The 13768-nt window shown below is 41.2% G+C and overlaps 2 long non-coding RNA genes across 2 annotated transcripts in view; both read right to left on the minus strand.

Moving 5' to 3' along the window:
• LOC135228260 (uncharacterized) overlaps positions 1-13768 on the minus strand; it is a 56136-nt gene that overhangs the window by 8434 nt on the left and 33934 nt on the right. The gene's annotated exons all lie outside the window — the stretch shown is intronic.
• Positions 4312-10944, minus strand: LOC135228261 (uncharacterized). The gene is made up of 2 exons (XR_010318661.1): positions 6128-10944; positions 4312-6012 (listed from the first exon to the last, which is right to left on the minus strand). It is a non-coding gene; the product is annotated as an uncharacterized LOC135228261 (long non-coding RNA).

Genomic DNA, 13768 nt, shown 5'->3' on the forward strand with positions numbered 1-13768 from the left:
TTAACACTTTAAAAAGGTCTTTTGTAGATTTACCCAATGCAATACGTCATTTGATTTCTTGACTGCTGCTTCCATGGGCATTGATTGTGGGCCCAAGTAAAATGAAATCCATGATAACTTCTATCTTTTTTCCATTTATCATGATGTTGTTTATTGGTCCCATTGTGAGTATTTTTGTTTTCTTTGTGTTGAGGTGTAATCCATACTGAAGGCTGTAGTCTTCGATCTTCATTAGCAAGTGCTTCAAGTCTTCTTCACTTTCAGCAAGCAAAGTTGTGTCACCTGCATATCACAGGTGTTTATGAGACTTCCTCCAATCCTGACAGCAACTGGAGAAATAGAAAGAGATGTATCTCTATAAACGTGTGTGTGTGTGTGTGTATGTTTATGTAGGTAAAAATAACTGTATTTCCTAGCTCTGTTCACTGAGAGGGCCTGGAGAAGCAACACTCCAACAGTAAGGAGCACACTTAGCACTTAGCACTCAGATCTTGGTTTCTGAATATCACTCTCCATGAAAAGTAATTCTTAGAAAAATGGCTGATCTAGAGCTGGGGTGGGGAAAGTACACGATAAGCCCACAACATCTTGTTATAACAGAAGTGCCCAGGGAATGACAGACAGCTTCTAGAGCTCCTGTTGTCCAAATCTGGATCGATTTTAGCATCAAAATAATTAATGATTAAAAAAAAAAAAACAGTTGCCGTCGAGTCGATTCCAACTCACTGCAACCCCATGTGTGTCAGAGTAGAACTGTGCTCCATAGGGTTTTCAGTGGCTGATTTTTCAGAAGTAGATTTCTAGGCCTTTCTTCCAAGGCACCTCTGGGTGGATTCGAACCTGCCCACCTATCAGTTAGTAGCTGAGTGATTAGCCATTCGTGTTACCCAGGGACTCCTAATTAATGTTGTTGTTGTTGGTTGCTGTCAAGGCAATTCCAACTCATGGTGATCTGCCGTGTGCAGAGTGGAACTGCTCTACAGGGTTTTCAAGGCTGTGACCTTTCATAGTAATGGATTCTAATGCATTTGTTTGTAAACAAATGAGTTAAAAAATAAGGAGAAGAAAAAACTCTTCCTTACAAAATAGAACACCAACTAATAAATATAGAAGAAATAATAGAATTAGAAAATAACCATCTGGCAAACATTACAGTAATAATCCAGGCAAGAAGCATCAATGGGGGCTAAAATAAGTAGGTGAAAGTGGGATGAGTGATGGGATATTTACATACTACTTATTAATCACAAAGGAAAAAAGTAACTTTATAATAGAGAAATTGGGCAGACACCATCTAAGTGATGAGTTACCACCACCAGTGATGGGACAAATGGACACCAAGAGCCATGCAATAGGATGTAATGAAAAGAGCACATCATTACTTCTGTGATATTTCTGCCCAAAATAGATAGCTTGGCTCGAATCGTGAGAAAGAACAGGACAAACCCAAGTTGAGGGTCATTCTACAAAATGACTGCCCTGGAATCTTCATAAAGTTCAAGGGCATGAAACTCATTCCAGACTGAGTGAGAGTAGAGGGTACTTTGGGTCCTTTGCTATCACGCGTATCATGGGTGAAACTTAACAGGGCTCTCTGGATGAAAGCTATATAGGAGTTCTTTGTGCAACTTTTGTAACTCTTCTGTAAGTTTGAAATTGTTTCAGAATAAAGTTTTTTTAAAAAACATTTAAGCAGATTAATACTTATATATTGAAGAGCCCTGGTTTCTCTGTGGTTAATACCTATGGCTGCTAACCAAAAGGTCGGCAGTTCAAATCTACCAGCCGCTCCTGGGAAACCTTAGGAGGCAGTTCTGCTCTGTCCTGTAGAGTCGCTATGAGTGGGAATCGACTAGACAGCAATTTTTTTTAATTGTATAGATTTTAAAGGTGAAGTAAGTGACCAAACCAAACCCATCGAGTCAATTTCCACCCATAGCAACCCTATAGGACAGAGTAGAACTGTCCCATAGGGTTTCCAAGGAGCAGCTGGTAGATTCGAACTGCTGACCTTTTGGTTAGCAGCTGAGTCCTTAACCACTGTGCCACCAGGGCTCCAAAATAAGTGACAGTAATGTGTGTATCAGTGCTTCTCAAAGTGTAGTCCACAGACACGTATTGGTCTGCAAACTTTTACTATTCTATAATGAAAGAGCTTGTGTCAACCACCTCACTGAGGACACTGTTCGTTCAGCTGATGGTTTTCTCATGGCGTCACTTTCTCCATGAAGAAAGTCGTGCATTGATTTACATCTGGACTAAAGCCTTTGTCATGGATTGAATTGTGTCCCCCCCAAAATATGTGTTGACTTGGTTAGGCCATGATTCCCACTATTGTGTGGTTGTCCTTCACTTCATGGTTGTAATTTTATGTTAAAGAGGATTAGGGTAGGGTTATAATACCACCCTTACCCAGGCCACATCCCTGATCCAATACAAAGGGAGTTTCCCTGGGGTGTGGCCTGCACTACCTTTTATCTCTCAAGAGATAAAAAGCAAAGGGAAGCAAGCAGAGAGGGGGACCTCATACCACCAAGAAAGCAACACTGGGAGCAGAGTGCATCCTTCAGACCTGAGGTTCCTGCACTGAGATGCTCCCAGACCAAGGGAAGAATGATGACAAGGACCTTCCTCCAGAGCCGACAGAGGGAGAAAGCCTTCCCCTGGAGCTGATGCCCTGAATTTGGACTTGTAGCCTACTTGATAGTGAAAGAAGAAATTTCTCTTCTTTAAAGCCACCTGTGTGTGGTATTTCTGTTATAGCAGCACTAGATGACTAAGATAGCCTTCATGTCATCAGAGACACCTAGAGTAAAAAAAAAATTTTTTTTTTTGAAATGACAATGAAACGTGCATTGTAAATTGGACTTCATCAAAATTTAAAAAAGTTTATCAAAGGACTTTATCAACAAAATGAGACGACAACCTCCATAAATGTAAGAAACAGACTGTAAGACTCTTAGAAACATAAACTGAAATTTCCTAAAGGGAGATGTTAAATTGGAGAGCTCTCTCATGTTAGCGACACAGTTAAAAATTGTCATAGTCAATGTGGGCACCACTGTCTGGAGAAGAGATGAGAGGGCGGGGGGGTCAGAGCTGGCCGAATGGACACAAAAATAAAGTGGAGGTAAGGAGTGTGCTGTCTCATTAGAGGGAGAACAACTAGGAGTATACAGCAAGGTGTAAGTTTTTGTATGAGAGACTGACTTGGGTTGTAAACGTTCACTTAAAACACAAAAAAAACAACCATGGCAGTGCATGACCACTTTGGCAGTGATTAGTTTAAGAGTGAGATATAACATAGTTTTAGTCAATCAGGCATCAAGGGGAGTCTGATGACAGCTTCTGGAAAAAAAAAAAAATTCCTTCCTGATAAAAAGAGACATTTCGAAATAGAGGGTGGAGAGGAGTATGCTGTCTCATTAGGGGGTGAGCAACTAAGAGTATGTAGCAAGGTGTATATAAATTTTTGTATAAAGAGACTGACTTGATTTGTAAACTTTCACATAAAGCACAATAAAAATTAAAAAAAAAATTGTCATAGTCATATGACTCTAACTACCCACTTCAGAGTATACTCCTCGATGCATTTTGTTGTTGATTTGTGCCTTACGAGACCCCATGTGTCATAGAGTAGAACTGCTCTATAGAATTTACTTGGTTGTAATCTCTACGGAAGCAGATCGCCAGGCCTGTTTCTTCCCCGGTGCCACTGGGTGGGTTTGAACCGCCAACCTTTTGGTTACTAGCTGAGCACATACCATTTGCACCATGCTGGGATCTTTCCTCAATGCATTTGGATGAAACAGATAGACTCAGCATTCACGTGATGACCAACCATGGGCCACAAGCCTTACAACCCAGGTAACATGGATTTTTTTTTTTTTTAAACCCGAGCATTTCTTTATTTATTTCTAAGATGAAACCCTCCAAAACAAGATTATATAGTAGATTGTATGGAAGGGGATTACATTCCATTAGATTAGATTACATTCACAAGTAGTGTTGTTGTTGGTCCTGTTGAGTTGGTTCCATTCACAGTGACCTATGTACAACAGAACAAAATGCTGCCCAGTCCTGCACCATCCTCACAACCGTTGCTGTACATAAGCCAATTATTGCATCCGCTGTGTCCAACCATCTTGTTGAGGGTCTTCCTTTTTCATTGACGCTCTACTTTACCAAGCTCATGGGTCTTTTTTGTTCAAGACGGTTACGATGTCTTGACATCTGTCTGGTCCTTAAAGGAGAAGAATGCTTCAGCATACTCCTATCTTTACCAAATGAACACAGGTCAGTTCTCTCATAGTGGAGAAGAAAAACAATAATTTAAGAAATATCTTTGGGAGCAATAGGAATTCTCATTCATTACTGGTGAGAACGCACGTTGAAGACAGTGTGACAATCTTGTGAAGATAAACATAGGCTGACCACGGGGTCTACCAGTTGTGCTCTAAGGTATTTACCCAATTGTTTGAAAAGTATATTCACACAAAAACTTCCATGTCAATGTTTATATCAGCTTTATTCATTTGAGCCTCTTCTCTTTCCTTGAATTTTGCATACAGGGTAATTGTTGTATAGAAAATTTTTCATAAGATTAGAGTGAATACATGTTTTTATTGTTTTTTTCTCTCCAAAAAAAAGAAAAAATACCTTTAAGAGAATTAGCGAAGAAGACAAATTCTCATGTATCTGTAAGAAAAATCTCTCTTTTGCCTCAAAAATGAAACAGTGTTTCATTCTGTTGTATATAGGGCCGCTAAGAGTCGGAACCAACTTGACAACACCTAATAACAACAACAAAAAAGCCAAACCCGTTGCCATTGAGTCAATTCCGACTCATAGTGACTCTATAGGACGGAGCAGAACTGCAGGGGCCTAAAAAAAAGATTTCTTTTTGCAGATACCATGTTTAGTACTTGTGTCTAGCAAACTGGAAAACAATCTCTGCCCTTGATTTTAAAAGGTCTTGATCATCTATTTCTTAATAATTCTTCTTTTTCATGGGCTTATCAGATGATCGGAGGTAGTTCTCCCTACTAGTTTTACATTTTACCTTTTTGGTGGATCCTAGTCCTTCATTTCATCTGGTGTGAGCTTTTGTTTTTTACTTCCTGCGTTTATCCTCCAGCCCATACTGCTCTGCTGCTGTTGCCAAGAACTAGCACTGTCAGGGCAAATAAGATCAACTTCTTTGTACATTGTAGTTCTGCGCGCCACCCCCAAGCTGTGTCACATGGCCTCTTGGACCATCCGAGTCCACCAGCAGGAAGACTGATCAAAGAACCCGAGCAGGATCTTTAGTGCCAGCCGAGCGTCGCCAGCAACCGCTGCACATTCAGGAAGAACATAAATACCCCAATGTTGACCCAAATAAATCAATTGTCCTTGCTGCACCAGCTCCTTTGTAGCACCTGGAGGTGAGAGCAAACATGAGAACGTCTGGCCAGGGCTGGCTGTCCCCTTGCAGCTAACATTGTTTGTTCTGTGTCTCCAGAAACCGTCTCATCAGCATTACTGAGTCTGCAGTCATGGGAATGGTGCACCTCTGGACCGACTCCTGGAGTGGGTGGAGAGGTCTTCAGAGATCAGCAGCGACTCCGAGAAGCAGATTGCGTTGCTGTGAGTCTGGTGGCTATCAGGGTATTCAGAGTTGTAGAGATAAAGTGGTATCTCAGGTGCCATTTCATTTCCAAATTTAGTAAAGACTAAGCTTCTTGATGAAGCATGCAAGATGCTCCACCATCTGGCCTCTGCCCGTCTCCATAGGCCGCAGCCCCTGTCACCCACGGACTCACAACCCATTGACTCTCACCAATACCATGTTGCTCAGCAGGCCTCTCACACACGGTAAACCAGTCGCTGTCGAGTCGATTCCGACTCATGGCAACCGCATGTGTCTCGGAGTAGAATTGCGCTCCACACAGTTTTCGATGGCTGATTTTTTGGAAGTAGATCACCAAGGCTTTCTTCCAAGGTGCCTCTGAGTGGACTCGAACCTTCAGCCTTTTGGTTAGTAGCTAAGCATATTAACCATATGCACCAGCCTCAGGACTACTATTTCTTTTTGTGTGTGACAGCTGCGATCCCCATAATGTGGTAGCAAACTCCCCCTTTCCACCCCAGGTTCCCTGTGTCCGTTCAACCAGTTCCTGTCCCTTCCTGCCTTCTCCTCCTGCCTCTGGACAGCAGTCTCCTATTTGGTCTCGCATATCTGATTGAACCAAGAAGCACATTCCTCACATGCATATTTTTTGTTTTATAGTCTGGTCTAATCTTTGTCTGAAGAGTGGCCTTCAGGAATGGCTTCAGTTCTGGGTTAACAGAGCATCTGGGGGCCATTGTTTGGGGGTTCCTCCAGTATCTGTCAGAACATTGAGTCTGGTCTTTTTATGTGAATTTCAGTTCTGCTCCACACCTTTCTCGTGCTCTGTCTGGCACTCTCCATTGTGTCCACTGTCAGGGCAGTCATTGGTGGTAGCCAGGCACCACCTAGTTCTTCTGGTCTCAGGCTGGCAGAGTCTCTGGTTTATGTGGTCCTTTAGTCTTTTAGGCTAATATTTTCCTTGTGCCTTTGGTTTTCTTCGTTCTCCTCTGCTCCAAGTGGAATGGGACCAATTGATGTGTCTTAGATGGCCTCTCACAAGCTTTTAAGACCCCAGACTCCACTCACCAAAGTGGGATGCAGAACACTTTCTTAATAAGCTTTGTTATGCTAACTGACCTAGACATCTCCCAAAACTATGGTCCCCAGGCCCCAGCTCCAGCTACTCTGTCCCTCAAAGTGTTTGGGTGTATCCAGGAAACTTCTTAGCTTTTGCTTTGGTCCAGTTTTGCTGACTTCCCCTGTATTGGCGTGTTGTCCTTCCCTTCACCAAAGTGGATCCTTGTCTACTATCTAGTTATTGAATTCCCTTCTACCTCCCAGGACTACTATTTCTTACCTACAGGGTTTGCTTAGGCAATTCCTTTTGCCTAGACTGCTCTGTCAAGTAAAGGCTCAGTACCTGGCATGGAATAGTTGTTAAACCCAACTGAGACCTCAGGCCTCTTTTGTTTTGTTAAGCTTCTACAGAGTACTACTAGGTTTCTCTTGGTCCATTTCCCATAGTTAAAAGATTTGACATGTCTCGGTAGTAGGTTAAGCCCACCTCAGAGACATAAAATGCTGATCAGAATTTTAACCTGGAGAAAATAACCCTTTGCATTAGATTAACCAACAACACAAAGCATAGCTTATGTGAATATTTCAGGAAATGGAAGGAATTGCCTCATCCACATGGAAAATACCTGGGGTCTGACAAAGTCTGTTCCTGTGTTTCCAGAGCACCTCTCATCAGGGTTCTTAGTTGCTATGGTAATCTTCTCTGTTGATTTGGTTCCCATAGGCGAGAATACCAAGAGTCTGTCATTACCCATCTTTAAGACAAGCTTACAGCTATCATCCATATTAAGCCACTTTTGAAGGTCATTGGGATTAATATTAATAATTACTCCAATGCAATAGGTATAAATAGGATTATTCCTGGCAAATTGGGACATATGGTTACTCTACCCATATCAAGCTTTATGGGGTTTTGCATAAAGAGGTGTTTACTGGCTGAATGTATCTTAGTTTTGTTTTTGTTTTCCTCCTCACTTTCAATTTAACCTTCTTAAAAGCAAGGATTATATCTAATGCTTCTTCTGAATTATCTACAATATTGGATATATAACAGGTGCTTAAAAATGCTTGCTTATTGTTCTTCCCAAATGAAAATTCCCTATGGGTAACTGGAAATGTAAAAATTGAACTTTGTTAAGAAGTTAAGGCTAGAAAATTTGGGAGGGTCTTTGAAACAGAGGAGTCACTTTTAGCTGGGAATAAAAACCCTCCCAAGATAGTATGTAAATCTAAGAAAACTCAAGTCGATGATAAGACTTGAAATCCTCCACAGAAGGAAGAAATCCTCTTGCCTTTTACTGAGCTAGAACATGACAAAAGTCATGGGCTTTCACTAATCCTAGTACTTTATAAAGTGTGGCTCTGGGTGGAGGTCTTGGAGATTTAGTTAGGAAAAAAACAGTAATGAAATGAATACTTTTAGGTAATACCAACCATTGCTAAAAATAATAGAATTCAATAATAATAATAACCAAGGACAGGCATGTAGAATGTTGAAACTGGAAAGAAACTTGGACTACCTGAAACCCTTACTGCCTCAATTTTCAGATGAGAAATTTTTCAGGTGAGCCCAGTGAAGTTAAATGCCATCCAATGACCTCTTGCCCTTCTAGAAAATTCTTGCTGGTAGAGTTTGACGAGATTTAATTATTCATCTCTGCATACTTCAGCAGTCTTGGGAAACCTGGATCCACATTCCATGGCATTGATATTTCCCCTTTAGGTAAAGAAATGGAAACATTTCGAAAGCTTTTCTTCTTGTTTGGTGACTCTCTCTCCCCTGAGGTCTACGTTAGCAAATGCAGACCAGTTCTTGTAAGCAGTAGAAAGAGAAATATGAGGGAGAGAAGGCAAATGGAAGCCATAAACAAAGGTGGTGGCATCTGGCCCTCCTGTGGGTGAAAACCTGGCCCTTGCCATCTCGGTCATAGATGCTGTAAGATGCCAACATCTGATTTAGATATTCCCAGGATGAAATGGAGAGTTCGGTCTCAGAGTAAATTGAGAACATAAATTTATGACAAACCAGGAAATGCTCTTTTAAATAGTGTCATAGTTTTAGCACTAGCCAGACAGGTCACCAATGTAAGGTTGCTTCATTTTTCCAAGGTTTTCCTAATAGTTCAAGATTTGTCATTGTCACAAAATTATGGGAGACAGCTCCTTGGCATCTATCATTGGCACTTGGACCACTGAAAGGTTAAATCCATTTCCCAACGTTACATGGTGAGTCAAAAGGGAAGTATGGTGTCTGCTTATAACCTCCTACTACAGCTATTTTATGGGCGATGAGGAAGGTGAGGCTCTGCACTGGCCATGGCCCAAGCCGTCATTCTCATAAAGACTGCTGTTGGACATGGAATTTGCACTGTGCCTCCCACTCCAGCTTTTAAAAGATAGGATGATTTTTACAACATGATTAAAAAAAAAGTAGGGTAGGGAAGGGGGAGGTGGGTCTTAGAGATTCCAGAAACTGACAAGATTCTGGCACCAGCAAGGCATTTTAGTTGGGACTTTAATTTACCTAATGAAAATGTGAGGATTGATGACTTCCTTGGAGAAAAGGCCCCACATCCAACCCACTGTGCTGTTAGTCCAGGGCTGAACACAGTGACTGAGACAAAGGCATGGAAACTGAGTTAGAAATGTAAACAGTCTTTTCCTTCCACCCCTAACACAGCAGGCTCGGTAGGGTGGATTTTTTCTATAGGTGGAAAAGGTTAACTGCCCAGTTCAGAGCACAGGCCACCTAGATCAATGACTATGTACTCCTGAGTTTGCCTGCCCTATAGAAATTTTTTTTTTTTTTTATAGAAATTAGTGGAGCCCTGGTGGCACAGTGGTTAAGAGCGACAGCTGCTAACCCAAAGATTGGCAGTTCAAATCCACCAGCCCCTTGGAAACTCTATGGGGCAGTTCTACTCTGTCCTATAGGGCTGCTATGAGTTGGAATTGACTAGGCGGTAATTTTTGGGGGGGAGGGCGTGCCGGCGGTTTCTAGAAATTAGTTCCTGAGAAGTAAAAAAAGTGATTGAGCCAGCATTAAGGGATTCCTCATAAATAACAGACAAGCTAGTTGCACTTAGTAAAATGCTGTTAAATTCTTGGTCTGCAAGCAAAATTTTGTCAAGAGGCTTCTTTCTACTTCCTGCTACCAGAACTAACCTTAAAATTAGGTTGTTAAGTCATTCTAGAAATGATCCTCAGGGTTTATCCTGACCTTTCTGGTGAACAAGCAAAAGTAAAGAAAGGAAGAATAGCTTGCCCAAGATCACACAGGGAGTTAGCAACAATGGGGACCAACAGTCAGATCCCTTGAGTCTTAGAAGCATGTCTTCTACATCTGCAGCGTATCCCTCCCTTTCTGGCCCCCTGGCATGTGGGGGCCTCTCAGACCTTGGATAGTTTCCCTCTCTAGCAAGGAGACAGGAGAATAGGAAAGGTAAATATTCAAGGCTTGTATTTATACGACCATGAGCCATGCTACCATATTTCTTTTATAGGGAAGGAGAGGTAAAACTCGTATCTACCCCATTCTTATAAGCCACAAAGTCAGGTAAATCTAGATTTCAGTTCTTCCAACACACTGGGAAATACGCTGGAAGAATCACAATGAGTGACAGAGATAAACCACTTGATCTCTTTATGTCTCACTCATTCATCTGAAAAATGAGGATAATAATTGTGATTAATTTAAAGTGTTGTGAGAGGGCTAAGTGTGGTAATGTTCATGGACCATTTAGCATTGTGCCTTCAAAAGAATATATGAGCAAGTATTACTTTGGCTTCTGCGTATTGGTTGGCTATGGCCAACCAGCTCCATTCAAAGTCCCCTCAAAGGCTGTCCTACATCCAAGGGACCCTCTTCTATGCAGTAGGGGCCTGGATCCTGAGATGTGGTTTCCAAGGGATCTTAGGACCCTCTTAGTAGAACTGTCATAGGAATCCTCAGCCTGGAAGCCTGGATCTATTCCTCTCACTGCACACAGGCACACACACCCCCTCCCATCAAGTCTCAGCACCCTCTCCAGCTTTCTTCTCTCTAGAATGAGGCAGTTGGTTCTGCTTCAGGTAATGATGGGGTAGCTCCTCTCAAACAACTACCAGAAAGTACAGGAGAGTGACCAAAGGTAAGCAGAAACTAGAAGAGTGTCAATACTTGGAAGAAGGGAATGGTATTTGGTGAACTTCTTGCTTTTTTCATGACTTTTTTTCCTGAGGGAAGCCCTTGTTTCTACCACACAAGATAACTAAAACTTAGGCAGAAACCTACAATTTTCATACCTGGGTGCATCCTCATCAGCTGGAAAATAAGAGGGAGGAGTCCCTGGGTTGTGCAAATGTTTAATGCACTGGGCTGCTAACTGAAAGGATAGAGGCTCAAGTCTACCCAAGGATGCCTTGGAAGAAGAATCTGGCAATCTACTTTTGAAAAATCAGCTATTGGAAACCCTATGGAGCACAGCTCTACTCTAACACATATGGGGTCACCATGAGTCAGAGTTGACTCACTGACAGCTGGAGGTGGCGGTGATGGTAATAGCAGAACAGAGACATCTAGAGAGTGGAGCCCCAAATTATGCATTTAAATTCTGCCTAAATCTTTGACTGGCCCTCCAACTATGCATGAGTGGGACAAATGCCAAAAAATCCAAGGCTAAAAGGACTGAATTTAGATTTCAGCTTCTTCCCACGGTATGGTAAACAGTTTGGAGTATGAGTCCAACCAAGTAACTGCCTGTTAACGACAACAACAAAAACAAAAAAATCTCTCTTTGAAAGAATATGGTAGAATACAGAGTCCCTATAATGGATCATTCAAAATTTCTGGGATATAACTTAAAATTACAGGATATACAAACAATCAGAAAAATGTGACACTTAAAAGGCAATTGTTTAAAACCAACTCCAGGATGACACAAGATGGCATCTTTGACGTGTAAAAAAAAGAGAAAGAAAACACAAAACTACCAACCCAGAGTTCTATATCCAATAAAAATATATTAGGAAGGAAAGATCAACAAAAATTAAGAGAATTCATGACCAGCAGACCTGCACTGTAGAAGTACTACAGCGTAAGTTCTTTAGAATGATGGGAAAGCAATGAGATGGAAACTTGATTCTCAAGGAGGAATGAAGAGAATCAAAATGGTAAACATACAGATAAACATTTCTTTAAAATATGTATGATCATTCAAAGCAAAAATTAAAATGTCATTTATAACATATATAGATATGATGTCCATGACAACTATGTCATTAAGAACGGGTGGGATAAAGGGACCCGTGGTTCTTACATTTTATGTGAAGAGGTGCAAAAGTAGCTCTCAGTAGACAATGAAGAATTAAAGGAGTATATTTTAATCACTAAAGTAGCCACTAAAAAATAATGCAAGTAGGCTTAAATAAAAAGCCAGTAGGCAAGTTGCTGTATTTTTACGAAAATAATGCACTTTCTGTTTGCCAACCACTCCCTCCCCTCGTGAGGTATTTTTATAAGCACAGTATGTTAAATTTTTTTTTTTAACAGCAACATGTAAAAAAGTTGACATAGTGCACTTGTAAAAATACCTTGCAGGGGGAGGGCACAGTTGACAAAAAAAAGTAGGACACGTACATTATTTACATAAAAATATGGCAAAATGAAATTTTGAAATATTCAGTTGACTCAAAGTAAAGCAAGAAAGGGGAATCAGGGAAACAAAAAACAGATAAAACGTTGAAAAAATAGAAAAATGGTGGGCCTAAATCCAACATAGCAATAAGTATGTTAAATGTTAACAGACTAAGCATACCTGTTAAAAAGCAGAGGTTGTCAAAATGGATAAAAAAGCAAGACCTAAATTTACAGTGTGCTTTAAATATAAAGACCAAAACTCAAAAAAACCCATTGCTGTCGAGTTGATTCTGACTCATGGTGGCCCTATACGACAGAGTAGAGCTGCCTCATAGGGTTTCCAAGGAGCAGCTGGTGGATTCAAACTGCCAGTCTTTTGGTTAGCAGCTGAGCGCTTAACTGCTACACCACCAGGGTTTCCCCTATAAAGACATAGGTCGAAAGTAAAAGCAAAGGTAAGTGAAAGGATGAAAAAAGATATACCCTACAAAGAGTAAGCATAAGATGGCTGAGTGGCTATATTAATATCATATGAATAGGCTTCAAGGCTAAAAGTATTATCAGAGATAAAAAGTGATATTTCATAATGTTAAAAGGATCTATCATCGGGAAGACATAACAATTACCCATGTCTATGCACGGAACAGCAGAGCTTCCAAATGCATAAAACGAGGGGGTTGCACTTGACACGTTATTATTCTACATGAAAGAGAAGGTGATAGGAAGTAGAGTGCTCATGGCAGGTGGAAGGAGGCCCTGTGTTCAGGTAAGCACTTATTGTTAGGTGCCATCGAGTTGGTGTTTCGACTCATACCAACTGCATGTACAACAGAACGAAACACTGCCTGGTACTGCGCCATTGCATAACCGTTGTCATGCTTCAGCCCATTGTTGCAGCCACTGTGTCAACCCATCTTGTTGAATATCTTCCTCTTTTTTGCTGACCCTCTACTTTACCAAGCATGATGTCCTTCTCCAGGGACTGATCCCTCCTGATAACATGCCCAAAGTATAAGATACGAAGTCTCGCCACCCTTGCTTCTAAGGAGCATTCTGGCTGTACTTCTTCCAAGATAGATTTGTTCGTTCTTTTGGCAGTCCACAGTACATTCAACATTCTTCGCCAACACCGTAATTCAAAGGTGTCAATTCTTCTTCAGTCTTCTTTACTCATTGTCCAGCTTTCGAATGCATACAAGGCAATTGAAAACACCACGGCTTGGGTCAGGCACACCTTAGTCTTCGAGGTGACATCTTTGCTTTTCAACACTTAAAAAGGTCTTTTGCAGCAGATTTGCCCAACGCAATGTGTCATTTTCAGGTAAGCACTAGTGAGGCATTTTATCGCCCCTGCAAGAGCAAGCCTGGTTCATTTTCTGTAACCTTTATGAATAAGACAGCCTTATGCTCTCAGATGAGTCCCTGGGTGGTACCAACAATTAACACACTTGGCTGCTAATTCGAAGGTTGGCCATTTGAGT

The sequence above is a fragment of the Loxodonta africana genome, chromosome 19 (assembly GCF_030014295.1).
Source record: "Loxodonta africana isolate mLoxAfr1 chromosome 19, mLoxAfr1.hap2, whole genome shotgun sequence".
Taxonomy (NCBI): Eukaryota; Metazoa; Chordata; class Mammalia; order Proboscidea; family Elephantidae; genus Loxodonta; species Loxodonta africana.